This window comes from Saccopteryx leptura, chromosome 3 (genome assembly GCF_036850995.1).
Source record: "Saccopteryx leptura isolate mSacLep1 chromosome 3, mSacLep1_pri_phased_curated, whole genome shotgun sequence".
NCBI lineage: Eukaryota > Metazoa > Chordata > Mammalia > Chiroptera > Emballonuridae > Saccopteryx > Saccopteryx leptura.
Genome location: NC_089505.1, coordinates 208,524,287 through 208,543,565, shown reverse-complemented (window position 1 = coordinate 208,543,565; position 19,279 = coordinate 208,524,287). Strand labels below are relative to the sequence as shown.

Below are 19,279 nucleotides of genomic sequence, written 5' to 3'. Positions count from 1 at the left end.
ACTCTGCACCACTTTTGTCACTCAGGCTCTGTTTGTGCCTTAGCTTGCTTGTGAATAAAAATGTGAATCATGCTCCCTACCTCACAGAGGTATCATGAGGATAGCATTTAGAAAGGGCTTGTGATGGCTTTGGATGAAAAATGTCAGGGGAGTTTGTGTGGTGGCGTTGTCTTCAATTAGCTCTTTCAGTGATAATAAATAAACTTGAGTAAGTACTACAAACCATTCCTCTTGTCCTTAGCACCTTTGGAATGATTTTTCTTTTTGGGGGACAAGAGCTATTAGAGCAGAATCTCAACTCTGAGACCTCCTTCATGCTCTGTCCAGAATTCTTCTGGCCTCCTCCTCCCCCAATGCTATTGTAAGCACTTCTTCTTGAATTAAGGTCAAACTACTATCATTTCCATCTGGGTGTCTTCGTGTTCCTTTTGATTCCTATGCCCACCCTTCTTCACCCCAGCACGTACACTGGCATTTTGGAGGAGAAAAGGTAGACGTCTTCGGTTCTAAAGTACTCAGGATTGGTGCTTCCAAGGGTCTTGTTCCCCTGTGCTCACACTAATGCTTCAATGGAAGGAGAAGCAACAACTTCTCTTTATTTTTGATAGAGAAATCTCCCTGTAGTTGTGTTAACTGCATCCTGCATTTTCCCATATACACAGAAAGAGGCTTTACATTTCTTAGATAAGCTCTCTCCTATTTTGCATGAAATGGATTCATTTACTTTCTGTGGGAAATTCAAACCGCTTGTTACTTAAATATGCTCATTTGTTAAGGACTTCCTGATGGCTTAATTCATCAGGTCCAGTGAGCCAGTCAGATGTCTGGTATTAAGCTTCCTCTCAAATAGTAATCCTTTAACCCCTTGAGCCTTGAGTCTTAAAAATCTGAAAAATTAGCTTCATCTTCTCCAGGTAATTGTTAGGTCATGTTTGAGGTATCTTTCCACTAGGAGCAGTTGTAAAAATACACCAGCTTTTCTTTGCTAAAGCTAGACTTGGCCACATCAAAATGGTCCGAGTCATTTTCTCTATAGAGAATAGAGGCTGCAAGCTACTTTGCCATTTTGAAAGGAAGCAAATTTATATGTACAATTTCTTAAATAGGCAATAATTTTTAAAGGATGTCCCTTCGCTGTATGCGTGCTAGTATATTAATGCTCAGTGACACAAGCAGGTTTCTACTACATATACTGAGATTGTAGGTGTTCTAGGACTAGTATAGGGCTACGTACATATCAACTGCATTTCATAATTTAATGGAGATCAAAGATAATGGCTACTCTTCTCATTGAAACTAAATTTGGTATGGGTTTAAGTTCATGCTTTTATAGCTGTCTAAAGTGTTTTATAATAAAGCTGTTTCTCGATGTACTAAAACCCTAGGAGTGGAACATAGTGACTTTGGCATTGAAGTGATTAGGTAATGTTCAGTATATATCTTCCTCTGTCAAACGGTTGGATAGCCTGGGTAACATGCCCTTTTCAAGGTCACATTTGAAGATGAAAGGGTGACTGGGTGGGGATGACCACTAGCATCTGATGTTAATTCAGAGCACCACTCCAAGTCCCTAATTCAGTTCAACTTTGGTCATGCCAAATGCTAGTTAAATTGAGGAAGAAACAACTCACAGAATATTAAATTTATTAATTTATATAAAATATAATATGAATTTTTAAAAACTGGCCTTTATCTTGAGTTTCTTGATAGCAAAATTAACCTTGTGAAAAAAACTGACTTTATTAGACTCTTAAGGTTTAGAGACCAAAGTGGTTTATATATTTTTTTCCATTGATATGTGTGGTGTGTGTGTGTGTGTGTGTGTGTGTGTGTGAGAGAGAGAGAGAGAGAGAAAGGGAGAAAGGGAGAAAGGAGGGGAAGGTAGAGAGAGAGAACCATCAACTCATTCTACTTAATTGTCCCATTTAGTTGTGTACTCATTGGTTGTTTCTCGTACTGACCAGGGATCGAACCTACAACCTCAGAAAATTGGGATGATGCTCTATCCATTTAGCCATCCAGCCATGGCACAAAGTGGTTCATATTTTAAAGATTTTCTTTAATATATATCTTATTTTATTGGCTGGTGCTCCAATTTTTAAAGGAATCCATCTCCAGTAGTTTGAGACTAATCAAGAGAGAATATTCAGAGTATTTTTGATAAGAAAAATGAATTTTCTTACCAAAGGTTTTTTATTAAATATCCAAAATCTGAAAGGATTAAAATATTTCCTATTTGAAGAGATAGATGAGTATAATCACTTTAGAATAAAAATAATAGTCTATTTCTACTTGTTTTCTATTTGATGAGATATTGTTTAATGAATTCAAATGGTAGGTAATGGTTTAAACTTTTCTTTGCAACAGTTAATAAGAAAGTGATCTTCATTACAGGCTGGAAACACTTTTTATGTTTCTCTTGATGCATTGTCTGTATATATAGAGAGAATTTAAATTGATTAATATATGGACAGACATTATTAAAATTTGAAGTATTAGAGAAGAATTATGTGGTTTTAGGAGCAGTGGAGTGGTTGATTATATTTAGGACCAAAAGGACTACAGTTATATAAACTTCTAAAATTGGGGTTCTCTTAAGTTAGAGTCATTATAATTAACATGGACAAGAGCTTTTTAGCTATACTGGAAGTTTTAGTATGTACCTCATGCTATGTGATGGAATATTGGTCTGCAATTGCCTGAGACCATGAAGGATAAGGGAGAGTTCTACCTGTAATCTAAGTCATATCTAAAAATAAAAAACTCAGAAATTATAAGGATTTCCCAGTAGGCCTAAGCCCCCATCCCCCATAAATATGTATATGTACACACAATAATCTGCTTTGCTTTCTTTGAATGTGATTTCTATGGCCCATATGTAGAGAAATAGAGCAGTAAATTTTTGATTCTACCAAAATAGCCCTTTGTAGATGGTATCAAGGACATTTTAGATATTAGTGGCTCTATTGGATATTAGTTGTTAACTTTGTTTTCTGTTGTTTCCAAGAACAGTGTTTTTGAACCTTTTTAAGTACAGCATGCGTTAAACCTTAGGACTGCTGAGTTCAAGAAGAAAGCATAGATATTCTGTAGGGGAATTACACTAACAATCGGAACTGGTGGCTGCGATCTAATATTTTTATCAGTTAAAACTGATATGTTTTATATACACAATCACACTTTTTAAAATGTGTTTCATTAGTGTAAGCACGCAATCATTATAAACTGATCCAGGACTTTGTCATTTGTCAGGCCAGGTCACGTGGACCAAAATATTTAAATTGGAGCTTAATATACATAAGTGGTTGTAATTGTTATTGGGCATAGGAAACTGAAAAGTGTTCCAATGGAAATGACTGTAAAAGTTATTCATTCAATATTCAGAAAGCTTTTATGAATTTTTTTTTTTTTTTGTATTTTTCTGAAGCTAGAAACGGGGAGAGACAGACTCCCGCATGCGCCCAACTGGGATCTACCTGGCACGCCCACCAGGGGGCGACACTCTGCCCACCAGGGGGCGATGCTCTGCCCCTCCGGGGCGTCGCTCTGCCGCGACCAGAGCCACTCTAGCGCCTGGGGCAGAGGCCAAGGAGCCATCCCCAGCGCCCGGGCCATCTTTGCTCCAATGGAGCCTTGGCTGCGGGAGGGGAAGAGAGAGACAGAGAGGAAGGGGGGGGTGTAGAAGCAAATAGGCGCTTCTCCTGTGTGCCCTGGCCAGGAATCAAACCCGGGACTTCTGCACGCCAGGCCGACGCTCTACCACTGAGCCAACCGGCCAGGACTTATGAATATTTTTTATTTAAAAATATACATCAGTCTTTCTGATTTGAAAGTTAGGTCTCTTTTCGAAAGATTCCCACTCTGCACATACAGCCTGTGAAGAACCAGTAGTAAAGTGGTCATGTTTATATGGAATTCCAGGGGAGGACAGGCTGTTTTGGCCATTTATGCCCGGCATTTCTCTAATCACCAAAGTTAACCAACAGAGGAGACGAAGTGCAGTGAATTTTTCTGTCAACCCCTTTGGAGGTCTAGAGCAGTGCTTCTCATGCTCTGACGGGTATCTGTTATGCCAGCTGGCGATAGGTTACAATGCAGATTCTGACACAGTAGGTCTTGGAGCTGAGCCTGGCTTCTGTTTCTAATACGCTCCTGGTCCAGGACAACACTTAGAAGTGCTTAGACTATACCCCGCTGCCTTATTTTTCCTGTTTCCCAGCAGAGACAGACCATCATCTAACCCTCCAGATCCTGTGAGGTGGGTGGTGACAGAGAGAGGCTGAGTGACCTGAAGCCCACACAGGCAGTGCAGTATAAAGCAGTGTTTTTTCAAACCTAAATAACGCACATCTGCTTTTATTGAGGAAAAATTCTCTTAGCACCTCAGTTTTTGCTTTATTTATTATAATGTTATCTAAGTATATATAAGGATAAAGCTACAACTAAATGCCTGTAGCCCTTGCACAAGTATGAAACCAAAAGAAGTTTACAGATCAGACACAAGTAGAACTATAAAACTAATAAAATTTAAAATAGCATTAATTAAATGTGGTGGATGATGATGTTTTGCCTCAAACGAAACTGCCACTGGTAATGTGATTATGGTGCTCAGTGCTGAAGCGGTTCCTTGAGTTCAGCATGCACATGCTGACTGTGCTGGCTGGTGACTCAGTTCCCCCACTGTTTTTCTCTGTTCAGATTGTTACTTTGACTTGTCAGGCACATCATGATGTCATTTGGCCTTCAGCTAGCCGGACTGCATTGCTGCCCTACGAAGGCAGCTGTGTTCTGTGTAAGTCTTCCACAGCTGAAGCGGAACCCTGCTCCGGTGTGCCACGGAGTGCAGGTGCAAGCCTGGCACTGACGTGCTCTCTCTGTGCTGCTTTGTTTTAGAGCATTTGTCCAGAACATTCAGAACATGAAGATTATTTTAAAACGTTTTTATCAACATAAAAAATGTCCAATTCTCATAGCAAACTCTTGGATTCCCCTACCCTAATACACACACACACACACACACACACACACACTTTTCTCCCTCCCTCCCTCTTGTCTCGCCACAAGAATTTTTAAATTTTTTAATATTCAATTTATTGGGATGACATTGGTTAATACAATTATGTTAGTTTCAAATGTACAATATATAGTACATTATCTGTATATTGTACTGTGTGCTTACCATCCAAAGTTCAAATCTCCTTTCATCACTGTTATATTTGACTCCTTTACCTTTTTTATTCCTCCTTCCTTTTGTGTGTGTGTGTGTGTGTGTGTGTGTGTTTCTGAAGTTGGAAACGGGGAGGCAGTCAGACAGACTCCCGCATGCACCCGACCGGGATCCACCCAGCCTGCCCACCAGGGGACGATGCTCTGTTGCAACCAGGGCCATTTTAGCGCCTGAGGCAGAGGCCATGGAGCCATCCTCAGCGCCTGGGCCAACTTTGCTCCAATGGAGCCTTGGCTGTGGGAGGGGAAGAGAGAGACAGAGAGGAAGGAGAGGGGGAGGGGTGGAGAAGCAGATGGGCGCTTCTCCTGTGTGCCCTGGCTGGGAATCAAACCCGGGACTCCTGCACGGCAGGCCGATGCTCTACCACTGAGCCAACCAGCCAGGGCCTATTGCCCCTTCCTTCACTTAACTGCCATACTGTTATCTGTGTCTGAGTCTTTGTTTTTCTTTGTTGTTCATTTGTTGCTTTCAGTTTTATATCTCATGTTTGAGTAAAACCATACAATTCTTGAATTTTTCTGTCTGACTTAATTTCACTTAGTATGATACTCTCAAGATGCATTCATGTTGCTGCAAATGGCCGTATTGCATCTTTTGTTATGGCTGAATATTATTCCATTGTAAATATGTATCACATCTTTTTTATCCAGTTGTCTGTTGAAAGACATATCGATTGTTTCTGTCTTGGCCTCATTAAATAATGCTGCAGTGAATACAGGGGTACATATATCTTTATGAATAAATGTTTTCAGAATTTTCAGGTAGATACCCAGAAGGTCTCCACAAGAATTTTTAATAGTGGCTAGTAGCATTGGTGCTTTGGCTCCTCACATATCTGGGTTCAGACTTGGGCACATTCTCAACCTTTTCTGAACCTCAGTGTTTTCATATTTTAAATAGGGATAATAGCACTTATTGAATAAGAGAAATAAATGCAATCATGTTCATGAAGCATGCATAGTAAGTGTAAGTGATGGCTATCATTGCTTTGATTAGAAATAATTAACATTTTGCTAAGTTCTTGATATTATTTTATATATTGAGTGGTAGAATCAGGATTTAAACCCAAGTCTGACTCCAAAGCCCATGCTTTTAAAAGAATCTTTTTTTTTTTGTATCTTTCTGAAGCTGGAAACGGGGAGAGACAGTCAGACAGACTCCCACATGCGCCCGACCGGCATCCACCCGCCACGCCCACCAGGGGTGATGCTCTGCCCACCAGGGGGTGACGCTCTGCCCCTCCGGGGTGTCGCTCTGCCGCGACCAGAGCCACTCCAGCACCTGGGGCAGAGGCCAAGGAGCCATCCCCAGCGCCCGGACCATCTTTGCTCCAATGGATCCCTGGCTGCAGGAGGGGAAGAGAGAGACAGAGAGGAAGGAGGGGGGTGGGTGGAGAAGCAAATGGGCACCTCTCCTATGTGCCCTGGCCGGGAATCGAACCCGGGTCCCCCGCACGCCAGGCCGACGCTTTACCGCTGAGCCAACCAGCCAGGGCCAAAAGCCCATGCTTTTATGAAAAACAATTTAATGTAGACCATCAATATCAGTTGCTTATATGTTTTTTAATATTAAATTATATTTTCTCAATACAGTATTTGTTATAAAATTAATGTTTCTGTGGAGGGGAAATGGCTAAGGTTTTTTTAAATAATTGTGTGAATATGCTAATAAATTGAAACAAAATAAATACGAATTTTATTTACAGGTTGTCATACTAGGTTGTGGTCCAGTAAAGGAATATTGAGGCCATTAGTCCCAACTTGTACCTTATGTTACACATTTGTGGTTTGTAACTAATGGTAACATGAGACTACCCCTAAATCTTGATAAAGTTTTTGCAGAAAAAGAGTTCTCCCCCGACAAGTATTATCCTGATGTTCCTTGATAGTTCTGAGAAATAGTAGACAAATATTTTAAATTTCACCTGTGAAACGTATTTGAAAAATTGCTTTAACTGTTCTTTAAAATAATTTTTAGTAAGTCTTCTATTTTTTTCCTAATTGCTAAAATAAATTCTAGAGTTCTGAAAAATGAACAAACATACACGGCAGGCTGGATTTTTTTAATTTTTTTTATTTGGCTTTTTTCTCTCATTGGGTGATGGGAGAAAATACCAAGAGAGGGTTTTAAGAGGAACTAAGTTATTTTTTAACAAGGATAGTATGTATCAAATTCAAGTTCTTTTTCTACTTAGTGTACCACATTTGTGTAGGTTATTAAAGTAGTGGAAACACCTAAATGAGGCTGACACTGAATTTCATTCAAGTCTGTTTTAAAAATATTTTCCTCTCTGCCATTTTATACAGAAGTATGGTACTCATCCATGTTGCAGAAATTATTCTTTTTTTGCAGTCCAGCCTCTTCCTCCCATCGGCAGGGTCCTGGAGTTGAATGAACGCATGCCTCCTCATCTGTACAGGTGGGTTGCCAAGATAGAAAACACGTGGTACCTGGCAGCCCCACCCCATAGGACAGCATGAGGCATAGCCTGTTCACAGCCACAGCAAAGGCCCAGCCTCCCTGGCGTGCTGTTTCATCAGCCTCCTGATTGCTGTGGGTTGTGAGCTCTGCTTCAGTTCAAGTTATTTCCCTCTTTAATAACACAAGTAAGATTGGCTTATTATCACAGTTCCTTTACTACTTGGTTGAAATGGCCTCAAGTATTTTGCTTCTTTCAAATTCAAATTTATTCTTTGTAAGTAGGTATATAAAGCATTTGACTGTTTCATTATGTCTTCTAGGTTAGATGTATCTGACGTTTTCATTTTGAAATGCTTATAACATTGATTTTTTTTAAGCATTGTTTTTAGGTGGGCTATGTTATTTATGAGTTTTATTTCTAATAGTAAAGTAGGTATTAAAACTTACTATGACAAGGGGTATTAGTTCTCAAACAGTTAAGAACCACTCAACCCTCTCATTTTACACATGGAGAAATGGATGTCCGGCAGGTTAAGATGGTTGGGCTCCTAGCCAGAGGACATGGGTTCCAGGCGCTTAAGGGTGGCTTTGCCAGCTAGACCCTGAGCTCTTTGCTTTAACTGTGTTTGCTCAGCTGCTTGACTTTGGCATTCCCTCTTATGTTCTCCAAGGGGTTGGTTATTTATTAATTATTTATTTATCACTTTCTATTTACTGTATTTCCCCATGTATAAGACGCACCCATGTATAAGATGCACTTTAATTTGGGACCCGAAATTTGAAAAAAAAAATGTATTATACAAAGTTATTGAACTCAAGTTTTATTCATCATAAAATTCATACAACTCTTAATCACTGTCAAAACTTCCATCCATTATTAGCTTGTCTGATGATGCCTTCAATAATGAGTGCAAAAACAAGCACAAATAAGCTGGAGATCCAAGTAAAAAATCTACAACCACTGTATAAGATACACCCAGTTTTTAGACCCCATATTTGTCGAAAAAAAGGTGTGTCTTATACATGGGGAAATACGGTAAGTTTCACTTGCTCAGCCAAGTTTCAAGGGAGGACCAGAGCCAGTAGTCGGCAGCAGAGGTCATTCAGGGACTAAAAACAATTGGGAGTATGAGGTAAATGTTCATCTAAAGCAGTGGTAGTCAACCTGGTCCCTACCACCCACTAGTGGGTGTTCCAGCTTTCATGGTGGGCGGTAGTGGAGCAACCAAAGTATAAATAAAAAGATAGATTTAACTATAGTAAGTTGTTTTATAAAGATTTATTCTGCCAAACTTAGTGAAAATCAGACATAAAGTACTTGGTAAGTAATTATTATTATATGCTTTAACTTGCTGTAACTCTGCTTTATAAACTTTATAAAGTAAAGTTACTTCCCTACTTTATAAATCACCATTACTGTGGTCTGACCTGTGGTGGCGCAGTGGATAAAGCGTCGACCTGGAAATGCTGAGGTCGCCGGTTCGAAACCCTGGGCTTGCCTGGTCAAGGCACATATGGGAGTTGATGCTTTCAGCTCCTCCCCCCCCTTCTCTCTCTCTGTCTCTCCTCTCTCTCTGTCTCTCCCTCTCTAAAATGAATAAATTTTTTTTAAAAATCACCATTACTGTGGAATCAGTGGGCAGTTAGAAAATTTTACTACTAACAGAGATACAAAAGTGGGCGGTAGGTATAAAAGGTTGACTACCTCTGATCTAAAGTTAAAAGTTTGGAATTTAGTTATATACCCAGCTGTCAGGAGGTCTCCCATCCAGTTGCTGAGCAGGGCCAACCCTGCTTAGCTCTGGAGATCAGACCAGATCAGGTGCACTCAGTGTGGTTTTGGTTTTGATTATACCCAGCTATCCACTCACTATCCCACTTCTTAAGTAAAGATTTTTTCTAGCAAAGTTGAACCAGAAGGCAACCATCTCTTTGGAAACCAAGTAACGTTGAGAATATGCTTATCAGAGAATGATGAAATCATGCCACCTGGAAAACTGCACAGATTTGGCAGGGCCACGCTGGCGCATGTGCCAAGGGGTTGACGGTGCACCAGGAGAGGCTGCACAGAAATCATGGGGGCTCGTGCAGAACAAACAGTTCTTATCCAGGAGCCCCTGTTCCCACCCTTTTACAGCACACACATTCTTATTGCCTTGTTCCTGGTTGGTGGGCAAGGTCACAGAGTAGAGAAGCTGCACTTCTTCCGCTCCTTCAGTGAGTGACTAGGGATCTGTGTGTTAAATAGTGATGTTGGGTGCTGTGACACCCTGAACATGCCCAGTGGCTTAAACACAATAAAAATGTATTTCTCACATGAAGTCCAAACAGGTGTTACTGATGAGAAGGAGCTCTTTTATAGGTCCTGATTCAGAGACCTACACTCTTTCCATTTTGTGGCTGTGCTCTCTTTATGTGGCTTTCGAAGCTTCCATCTTCCCCCTTCAAATGGGCAGACAGGGAGGGAACATGGAGGGCTTCACTGCTGCAGGTGCTCACCAGTTCCACTCATATTCCATGAGCAAGGACTCAGCCATCCCACAGGAGGCCAAGGAATGTGGGCTCACTGTGGGTCCAGGAGGGGAAGGATAGGAACTTGGTGTCCGACTTTCTGCAGAAATCCAGTCTACTAGGAGCTGGATACAAAAAAAATGATAAAAGATTTATTCCAGCCACGTAGAAATGACTGGAATAAAAGACACCCTCCAGCAGAGATAGAGCAAATGTAAGAGAGGTGTTGGCACACGATCACAGCTGTGCCTGGGACAAAATCCCCTGGGGGAGCTCCGGACATGCCTGAAAACTGAAGCCACTGGTACCCAGAGCCTCTCTCCCCTAAAGTACATGTCCTCTAAAGCAGACGGCATGGAGGAGCACCTAGATGCCCTTCCCTCAGTCTTGTGATACTTCACTACACAGAGTCAAGTCTGCATCAGGAGCAGTGACCTGTTTGGAATGCGGCTTGGGCCTCACCCCAGAACCACAGCCAAACTGCATTTTGTCAAGGTCCCTGCTCATTGGTACCCGCATTAAGGTTTGAGAGTCACTGTTGTCATCCTGGCTCTGGCATTTACTGGAAGCATGATGTTAGCTAGATTGCTTAACCTTTCTGTGCCTCCACCTCTTCATCTGTGAAGGGGGGGGGGGTGTTATTGGATATATCCCTCCAGAGATAATGTACACAAATGTTAACACCTGACACTTAGTAAGCATTGGCTGTTGCCACATGCTTAGATTCACTTTAAAAAATATAAGGAAATACAGCTTTTGAACTGTAACTGTTTGAACTCACCCTCTTTCAATCTTATTTGTCACACTAAGGGCTTTTAGCTCTTTGAAAAGGTCTTGAGATGATTTTCTTATTCAGAAGGTTTAAGTCTTTGTTCCTTAGAAATGAGTGAGCACAGAAAAAGTCAGCAAATGGTGTTTGTCCTAGTAAACCCTGATATAGACAGCAGCCATAATTTTAATATATAACCAAGTTCTGTGAACTTAAAAGTATACACAGAAACAGTCTACTAATTTGTTGAACCTGGAGAGGCAACCTGTGTAATGGGCTATAGTCATAACATGTGGTAACTAACCCTAGATTAATTGAAATAGCCCAAACAGGATTATTTAGATCAAATAATTTTGTTCAACCAGAAAATAACCTGGTTTTTCAAAGTTAATTTTGGCTTTACGTCCTGATTTACATAAATCCCATGGTGCCTGACCTGTGGTGGTGTAGTGGATAAAGCGTCGACCTGGAAATGCTGAGGTCGCCGGTTCGAAACCCTGGGCTTGCCTGGTCAAGGCACATATGGGAGTTGATGCTTCCAGCTCCTCCCCACCTTCTCTCTCTCTCTCTCTCTCTCTCTCTCTCTCTCTCTCTCTCTCTCCCCCTTTCTCTCTCCTCTCTAAAATGAATAAATAAAAAAATTAAAAAAAAATTCCCATGGTATCTCAGGCTCATCCTTTTCACACTCTTAATTCTTTGTGCACAGTAGAGAAAGTTTTCAGAGGCAGTGCGGACTCTACTGCCCAAAGAATGCCATCTCGGCCTTTAGAACATTTTTTTTAAGCGAGAGAGACAGAAACGGACAGATAGAGACAGGAAGGAGAGAGATGAGAAGCATCAGTTTTTTGTTGCCACACTTAGTTGTTCGTTGATTGCTTTCTCATATGTGCCTTGACTCAGGAACTCCACCTGAGGCAATAACCCCTTGCTCAAGCCAGCGACCTTGGGCTTAAGCCAGTGACCCAGCGCTCAAACCAGATGAACCCACACTCAAGCCAGCGACCTCGGGTTTTTGAACCTGGGTCCTCTGCGTCCCAGTCCACCGCTCTATCCACTACGCCACTGCCTGGTCAGGCTATAGCATCTTTGAGTCAGTTCCCAGTATTTGTATTCTTGACTTTTGCCTCTTAAACTCTTAATTTTTAAATTTCCAGTTTAATTACTGTATATTTACTGATGTTATGGGTGGTTTACTTTAGGTTCATCAAGTTCTTTAAAACTGGGAAAGAAATGGCAGCCTTAATTTTGTGGCCTTTACTCAAGGCAATCTAGCACCATTCATATGTGAGTTCACATAAGAACAAGGCCTCAAATTTAACCTGAATTGTTAGATTATACCATTTGCTGGTTAGGATCATGAATCAGTGATAACTTCTGTTTCCAGCTGAGTCAGAGTTAGCACACAGGCCGAGGCGTTCAGACCCTGTCTCTCCCCAGTCCCTAGTGAAACCCACTTACATCTGACCGGTGCGCCTGACATGCCGCACGGCGGTCTCCTTGCATAGAGTTTAGGCCAAAGTGGAACTAAGTGGTGCGGACGTTTCCTTGTTGGAGCCATCTTGGTGTGGACAAGGGTGTCCTAACCAATAGTTTTGAGCCTCCCATTACTTCCATGAGAGTTACACAGAAACGGAGAAAGGCACGAAGCTCCCGTTTAGGTCACAGCAGTGGAATGGCACCGTAAGACCACGTGCATCTTGGGGCTTTGGTTTGTTTTTATGTTTATAAAAATTTATTGTGATATGTACCAGAATCAAATTATAATACATTATATTCTTTTTCAATATAGACTCCTATGACATATGCCTATTACTCTTAGCCTTACAGAGTATATCCTTTTTTGGTTTGTTTATTATGGTTTTCTCATTCTTTTTTTAGCGGCTTGTTGGAGATATATAATTTGGTGTTATAAAATTTATTTAAAATGTATCGTCCAGTGTTTTTCGTGTCCTCTCAGGCTTGCACAGCCATCACTACTGTCCACGTGGAGAACATCTCAGTGCCCAGAAAGGAAGCCTCATACTTATGAACAGTTGTTTCCTTTCCCACCCTCCACCCTCCCACCTCTGTCTGGCTTGCACTCCTCCGAGTCACACTCACTGCTGGACAGTGTGTCAATGATGATGAATTAACGCCCATGAAGCCACAAGCCGTGGGTGCAGCTGACGAGTGACGGAGCGGGCAGTGGGTTGGGTGTCAGAACACTGGATTTGGATTCTCACTAGCTGTGTTGCTTGGGTTCATAATCACTCAGTCCTTTTATGCCTTGGCTTCCACATCCATAAAATGTAGACAGCAGTCTACTGCACGGTGTGGTCCTGAGAATCACGTGAGAAAATATGGCCACAGCACTTGGCATAGCGCCTGGCCTACACTGGGAGGGTAAGACTGGTTCGCTGATGAAAGAGAAACCCCTACATTGGTGACCAGGGGAACTATGTAGCACAGGGGTCCCCAAACTTTACACAGGGGGCCAGTTCACTGTCCCTCAGGCCGTTGGAGGGCCGGACTATAAAAAAAACTATGAAAAAATCCCTATGCACACTGCACATATTTATTTATTTATTTATTTGCATTTTTCTGAAGCTGGAAACAGGGAGAGACAGACAGACTCCCGCATGCGCCCGACCGGGATCCACCCGGCACGCCCACCATGAGGCGACGCTCTGCCCATCCTGGGCGTCGCCATGTTGCGACCAGAGCCACTCTAGTGCCTGGGGCAGAGGCCACAGAGCCATCCCCAGCACCCGGGCCATCTTTGCTCCAATGGAGCCTTGGCTGCGGGAGGGGAAGAGAGAGACAGGAAGGCGCGGCGGAGGGGTGGAGAAGCAAATGGGCGCTTCTCCTATGTGCCCTGGCCGGGAATCGAACCCGGGTCCTCCGCACGCTAGGCCGACGCTCTACCGCTGAGCCAACCGGCCAGGGCCACATATCTTATTTTAAAGTAAAAAAACAAAACGGGAACAAATACAATATTTAAAATAAAGAACAAGTAAATTTAAATCAACAAACTGACCAGTATTTCAATGGGAACTATGCTCCTCTCACTGACCACCAATGAAAGAGGTGCCCCTTCCAGAAGTGTGGCGGGGGCCGGATAAATGGCCTCAGGGGGCCATAGTTTGGGGACCCCTGATGTAGCATATAGTCACCCTGGTCACCAACCTAGGGGTTCAGAGAGGCATAGCACTTTCCTGTGCCTTAATCACCCTGATCCCCTTCCTCAGAAAAGAGAATTCTAGAATTCAATGTAGAACTATGTCCTTTGCCTTACCTTGCAACCTTGCAGCTGCTGCCTTTCCTGCGTGGTGCTGGCTCTCACAGCAGGGCCCACACTCTTTAGAAGCAGGCACTGCTCAGCTGGCCATGCAGCACTGCCCCCCTGGGCGAATTGCCAGCCCCTCAGCCCGACCTCAGTGTCATTGCTCCTGTCCCTCATGGGCATGGAGCCCGCTCCAAGATAGGCTGCCTCCCTTAGTCCCTGGCAGTCTAGGTCTGATCGCCGTATCTTACAGAAACTAGGGGACAGAATTAACCATCTTTCTCTCCTACTGTTCCCACCTCTCCTGACCCAGAGTTGTCTTTGCAGATTTTCTATGCATGCATCTTACAGAAGCAGCTTCTACCCAATAGTGATGAAACAATAGCTATCATTTATGGAAAGCCAGGCATTGTAAATATATTATCTCTAAGCCTTACATTGACTTTGCAAACTAGGTATTTTCCCCATTTTACAGAAGAAGAAGAAAAGATCTTAGAGAAGTAAAGAAATGATAATATTAGGGAATATGTTTTGGAAAGGAGAGATGATACCTATGCAAAGCTTCTTAAAATAGTAAGATTGAGCTATCCATTACGTGGCATTGGGCTCGCACCTAAGAAGCACAGGCTTTGATTCAAATCACAGCTCAGCAGTTTACCAGCTTTATGACTTTGGGCACATTCCTGACCTTGGATTTTCAGTTCTCTCATAGGTGAAGAATATTTACCTCTTACAGTTGTAAGGATCAAACGACTTAATACTTATAAATTCTGGCTCTTACTTAAATATTCTAATTGTTATGGCCAAAGTCTCATTTTGTGGATTTATCAGACACATTTAGGTCTTTACTTTTACCAATTCAGAAGATGGATAATTGTGTTTGATATGTCTTTCCTTCAAGAGAAAATGAAAGTTTAGGGGAGGGGTTGGCAAGATTTTGGGGAGCTGGTCAGATAGTAAATACAGTGTGTCTGTAAAGTCATGGTGCACTTTTGACTGGTCATAGGAAAGCAACAAAAGACAATAGAAATGTGAAATCTGCACCAAATTAAAGGAAAACCCAGTTTCTGTAGGATGATGTGGCAGCATGTGCACATGCGCAGATGATGAACTAACACCGTGTATACAGCGGAGCAGCCCACAGCCATGCCAGTCGAGATGTGGACGGTACAAGGAAAGTTCAGTGTGTTCTGTGTCTCACTAAATTCGAATCTGTGACCAAAGTGCAACGTGAATATCGGCGTGTTTATAACGAAGTGCCACCACGTAGGAATAACATTACTTGGTGGAATAAGCAGTTGAAGGAAATAGGCAGTTTGGTGGAGAAACCCCGTTCTGGTAGGCCATCAGTCAGTGATGAGTCTGTAGAGGCTATACGGGATAGCTACCTAAGGAGCCCTAAAAAATCTGTGCGTGAGCCCACATCGAACTGCACTGAATAGGTAAGAAACTGGGAGAGTTTTCCTTTTATTTGGTGCAGATTTCACATTTCTATCGTCTTTTGTTGCTTTCCTGTGACCGGTCAAAAGTGCACCATGACTTTACGGACGCACTGTATTTTAGGCTTTTCAGGCCGTGTCTATTGTCACAACTAGTCAACTGCGTTGGGGTAGCACAAAAGCAGCCATGGGCATGTCTTTATTTAAGGAGACTTGAATTTAAATTTCAAATAATTTTCAAGAATAACAATCTTGAATGACTGGTGGTGGTGCAGTGCATAGAGCGTCAACCTGCAATGCTGAGGTCCCCGTTTTGGAACCTCGAGGTCACCAGCCTGAACGCAGGATCGCCAGCTTGAGTGCAGAATCATCGACATGATCTCAAAGGTTGCTAGCTTGAAGCCCAAGGTCACTGGCTTGAGCAAGGGGTCACTGGCTTGGCTTGAGCCCTCTGGTCAAGGCATGTATGAGAAGTAATCAGTGAACAACTAAAGTGATGCAACTACAAGTTGATGCTTCTCATCTCCTCCATTCCTGTCTCAAAAAAAAAGAATGACAAAATACTATCTCTCTGTTTTTGGCTGTCTGAAAATGTAAAAAACACCAAACTCAAGGACCATATAAAAACAGCCAGTGGGCTGTACTTTGGCAACTCTCATTTTAAGTAATTCAATGGTATTTTAAGGCTGATAGATCCAGCAGAGCCCTAATTTGGGAAAAATAATGAGGAGGAAACTCAAGCCTGCCACTGTCAGCTAGCCAGCCCACATCACAGCTTTCTTAACATGCCTGGCCTAACAATTCACTCAACCACTTTGAGCTAACCTTTTTATCTATAAAAATTAAATAGTGATATCACTCTGATCTATACCAACTTCCTCCTGGTGAAGGGACCACTTTAGTGAAGTAATAGAGAATCAGGAAGGAAAATGACCCACTTGAGGTTACAATGCCAATATCTAAGCCCAGGTGTCTGACTTATACTTCTTTCTGCAAACCCTCCAAACCGCTCAATAGAATATAAACTCTGTGAGCATAGGGACCTCATTGGACTCATCCTGTGTTATATCCCCAGTGCTAGGCTGGTAGCTGCTGTATAACAGGCATGGAATAGATGCTTGTTGGATAAACGAATGAGAGAAACTTTCAGTTATGCCATAGTTCTTCATCTTCTCATGTCAGGAATGCCTTTGAGGAACAGTTTAAATTCTGGGCCATCTCTCCAGATTTACCCAATCTCAGACTGAAAACCCTCACTTTGAGTATTTGGCCAACTATCTGAATAGTATCATTTTATATTATTTTTATAAGCATAGAAACAGGACTCGTCTTATATAAAATGGGAGGTGTCTTTTTGTTGAAATCAGGATGGAGAGGGTGTTAAAGCACTGCTCATTGCTCCTGGGCATTTGTTTAAAACTCTTGATTCCCTTGAAAGTGAGCTTCTCAAAATTTACTATTTGAAAATGACCTTTATCAGATTCAATTGCTTCAACATGAGAAGTGACAGCCACAGCCCATTAAGATTAACACGCAGTTTTTGTGTTCAGACAACTGTGAGGGAAGTAGCCACTCTTCACTGCCCAGGGCCAGCCCAGTCTGTTACAGGGGGCCTGCTGCCGTGTCTGTTCTTGTCATTTTCTCACAACTTTCCTTCTCCCTACTCACCTCCTGTTAAGTCAGTGAGAGGGGGTTATTAATATTCAGACCTGATGAAATTCAGATGTTACCAATTTTTAATCTTTTCTCCTATAAAGCATCTCCTGTTTATGTTCCCTTTTCATTTATACCAGAACTGTGTGATCATGGCTCATGCAGGTAAATATACTGCTCACAAAAATTAGGGGATATTTTATAATGAATACGAAGCAATAAAACATTTGATTTTTTTTTTTACTAAACAACAGCAGAAAAGCAAATGATAAGTCAAAGAAAGTTGTTTGATTATGCAAATGAGATGCAAAAACAACTTTTATTTCATTGGTGAAAATGCACTATACAAAAGGCTGAAAAGTACTCGAGTATCTGCACTTTCCCTGATCCCCTAAATTTTGTGAGCAGTGTGGTAAGATTAAGGATATTTTGTTTTCACAGAATGCCATAAAAAGAAAATCTGCTGTTTATGGAGACTTAAGAAAATATTAAGGTACTGCCTTTGCCTGCTACTCCCTTCCCACTTTTTCACTGCATCTCCCCCAACCCCCCCAAAAAAGTTCCATTGTAAAACAAGAGTATTTTTTTTTCACTGTTTCTGGGATAAATCACTCTATTCACATTTTGGTCATGTCATATTTAATTTCTCTCCATGGCACTATTACTAGAGCTCATATTCAGCCACATCAATTGTTAAAAGTACTTAAGCACTTCCCTCTGAGTAGGTGAATAGCTGCTGTGGTGAGCCCTCCAAATGCCTTTGCTACCCCACCCCTCCCACAGTCCAGCACCTAAAGGGTTAATGCTTCCTGCCCTTCCAGGACCCCACTCTAAGACTATGGCCAACATCTCTTCTGATTGGTCAGTACCGGTGCCATACCAGTTAAAAAAATCCACCTATTTATTACCATAAAATTGTATTAATACATATATATGGTATATGTAAGTGACTAAGGGCATAGACTTCTGTTTTGCTCATTGTGGTGTTCCCAATGTCTCCTTGAACAGTCCCTGACATGTAGTAGACTTTTAAATAATTGCTACAAGGAAAACTACAGTATGTTTATGCTTGCAGTATCAAAGAATTAAGAGCTACAAGCAGGAGAACCACTTTGGGGAACTTCTTGGTGAGTCCTAGGAGCAGGAAAGACAGGAGTTAAGTGACTCCCTATCATCCTTTTTGTAAACAAGCCAAATGATCTGTCCTTCAATTAATAGCCTTGCTTCACAACGTTAACTCATTAATTTGCTTTTTTCCAGGAAGGTGGATATAAGCGAAGATTGGGTTTCAGGTCTCAATTGTCTCATTAATGACCAAAGACTAGACCTGGAGGTAGAAGCTAGTGGTCTTATCCTAAGCCAAAAAGGTGCAGGTGCCCTGGGAGGGCTCTGAGGGGAGGAAGCATTGTTGCTGACGGGGTCTGTGCAGTCTCCTGCGGTGGTGGAGATGGAGTCACCAAAAATAAGTGATGTGAGCTGTAAAGCCTAAGTGGCCAGAGCTGTTCCTGTCCATCCTGACAGCTGGTCTCCGCACATACAGGAGAGACAGCACTTGTGGTGGCTTAATACCTACCACTGGAGCGTCCTGCAGTAAAGCTCACCTACACACACCTGGGCATCAGTGCGTCTCCCTTGCTGGGAAAGGAAACAGAATAAACATATAATTAGTGGAATCCAAAATTCAGTGTGGAGCATATTAAGAGTTCTCTAGCACTTCCTTTCCTTAATCGCCACCTGTGAATGCTCCTGCACTTTTTCTGAATCTGTTTCCAGCCTGTGCCATCTCTTATTCTCTAATTTTACTCTGTGACATTTAATCTTGTATTTGTTCTAAATTTGCTTTTTTTTTTTAAGATTCAAGGAGTACCTGCAAGCATAGCATTTTATAATTCGGTGGTCATTTAGTTCCACACCTCACTACCCCAGTGTCTCTTCCTTGTGTAACCATCTGCAGAAGCACATAGCTCTTAACCCGGTCCCATGTTCTTGGGGGACTG

The 19,279-nt window shown here is 42.0% G+C and overlaps 1 long non-coding RNA gene across 1 annotated transcript in view; it reads right to left on the bottom strand.

The window, feature by feature from the left end:
• LOC136400491 (uncharacterized) overlaps positions 1-19,279 on the bottom strand; it is a 353,174-nt gene that overhangs the window by 114,998 nt on the left and 218,897 nt on the right. The window lies entirely within an intron of this gene.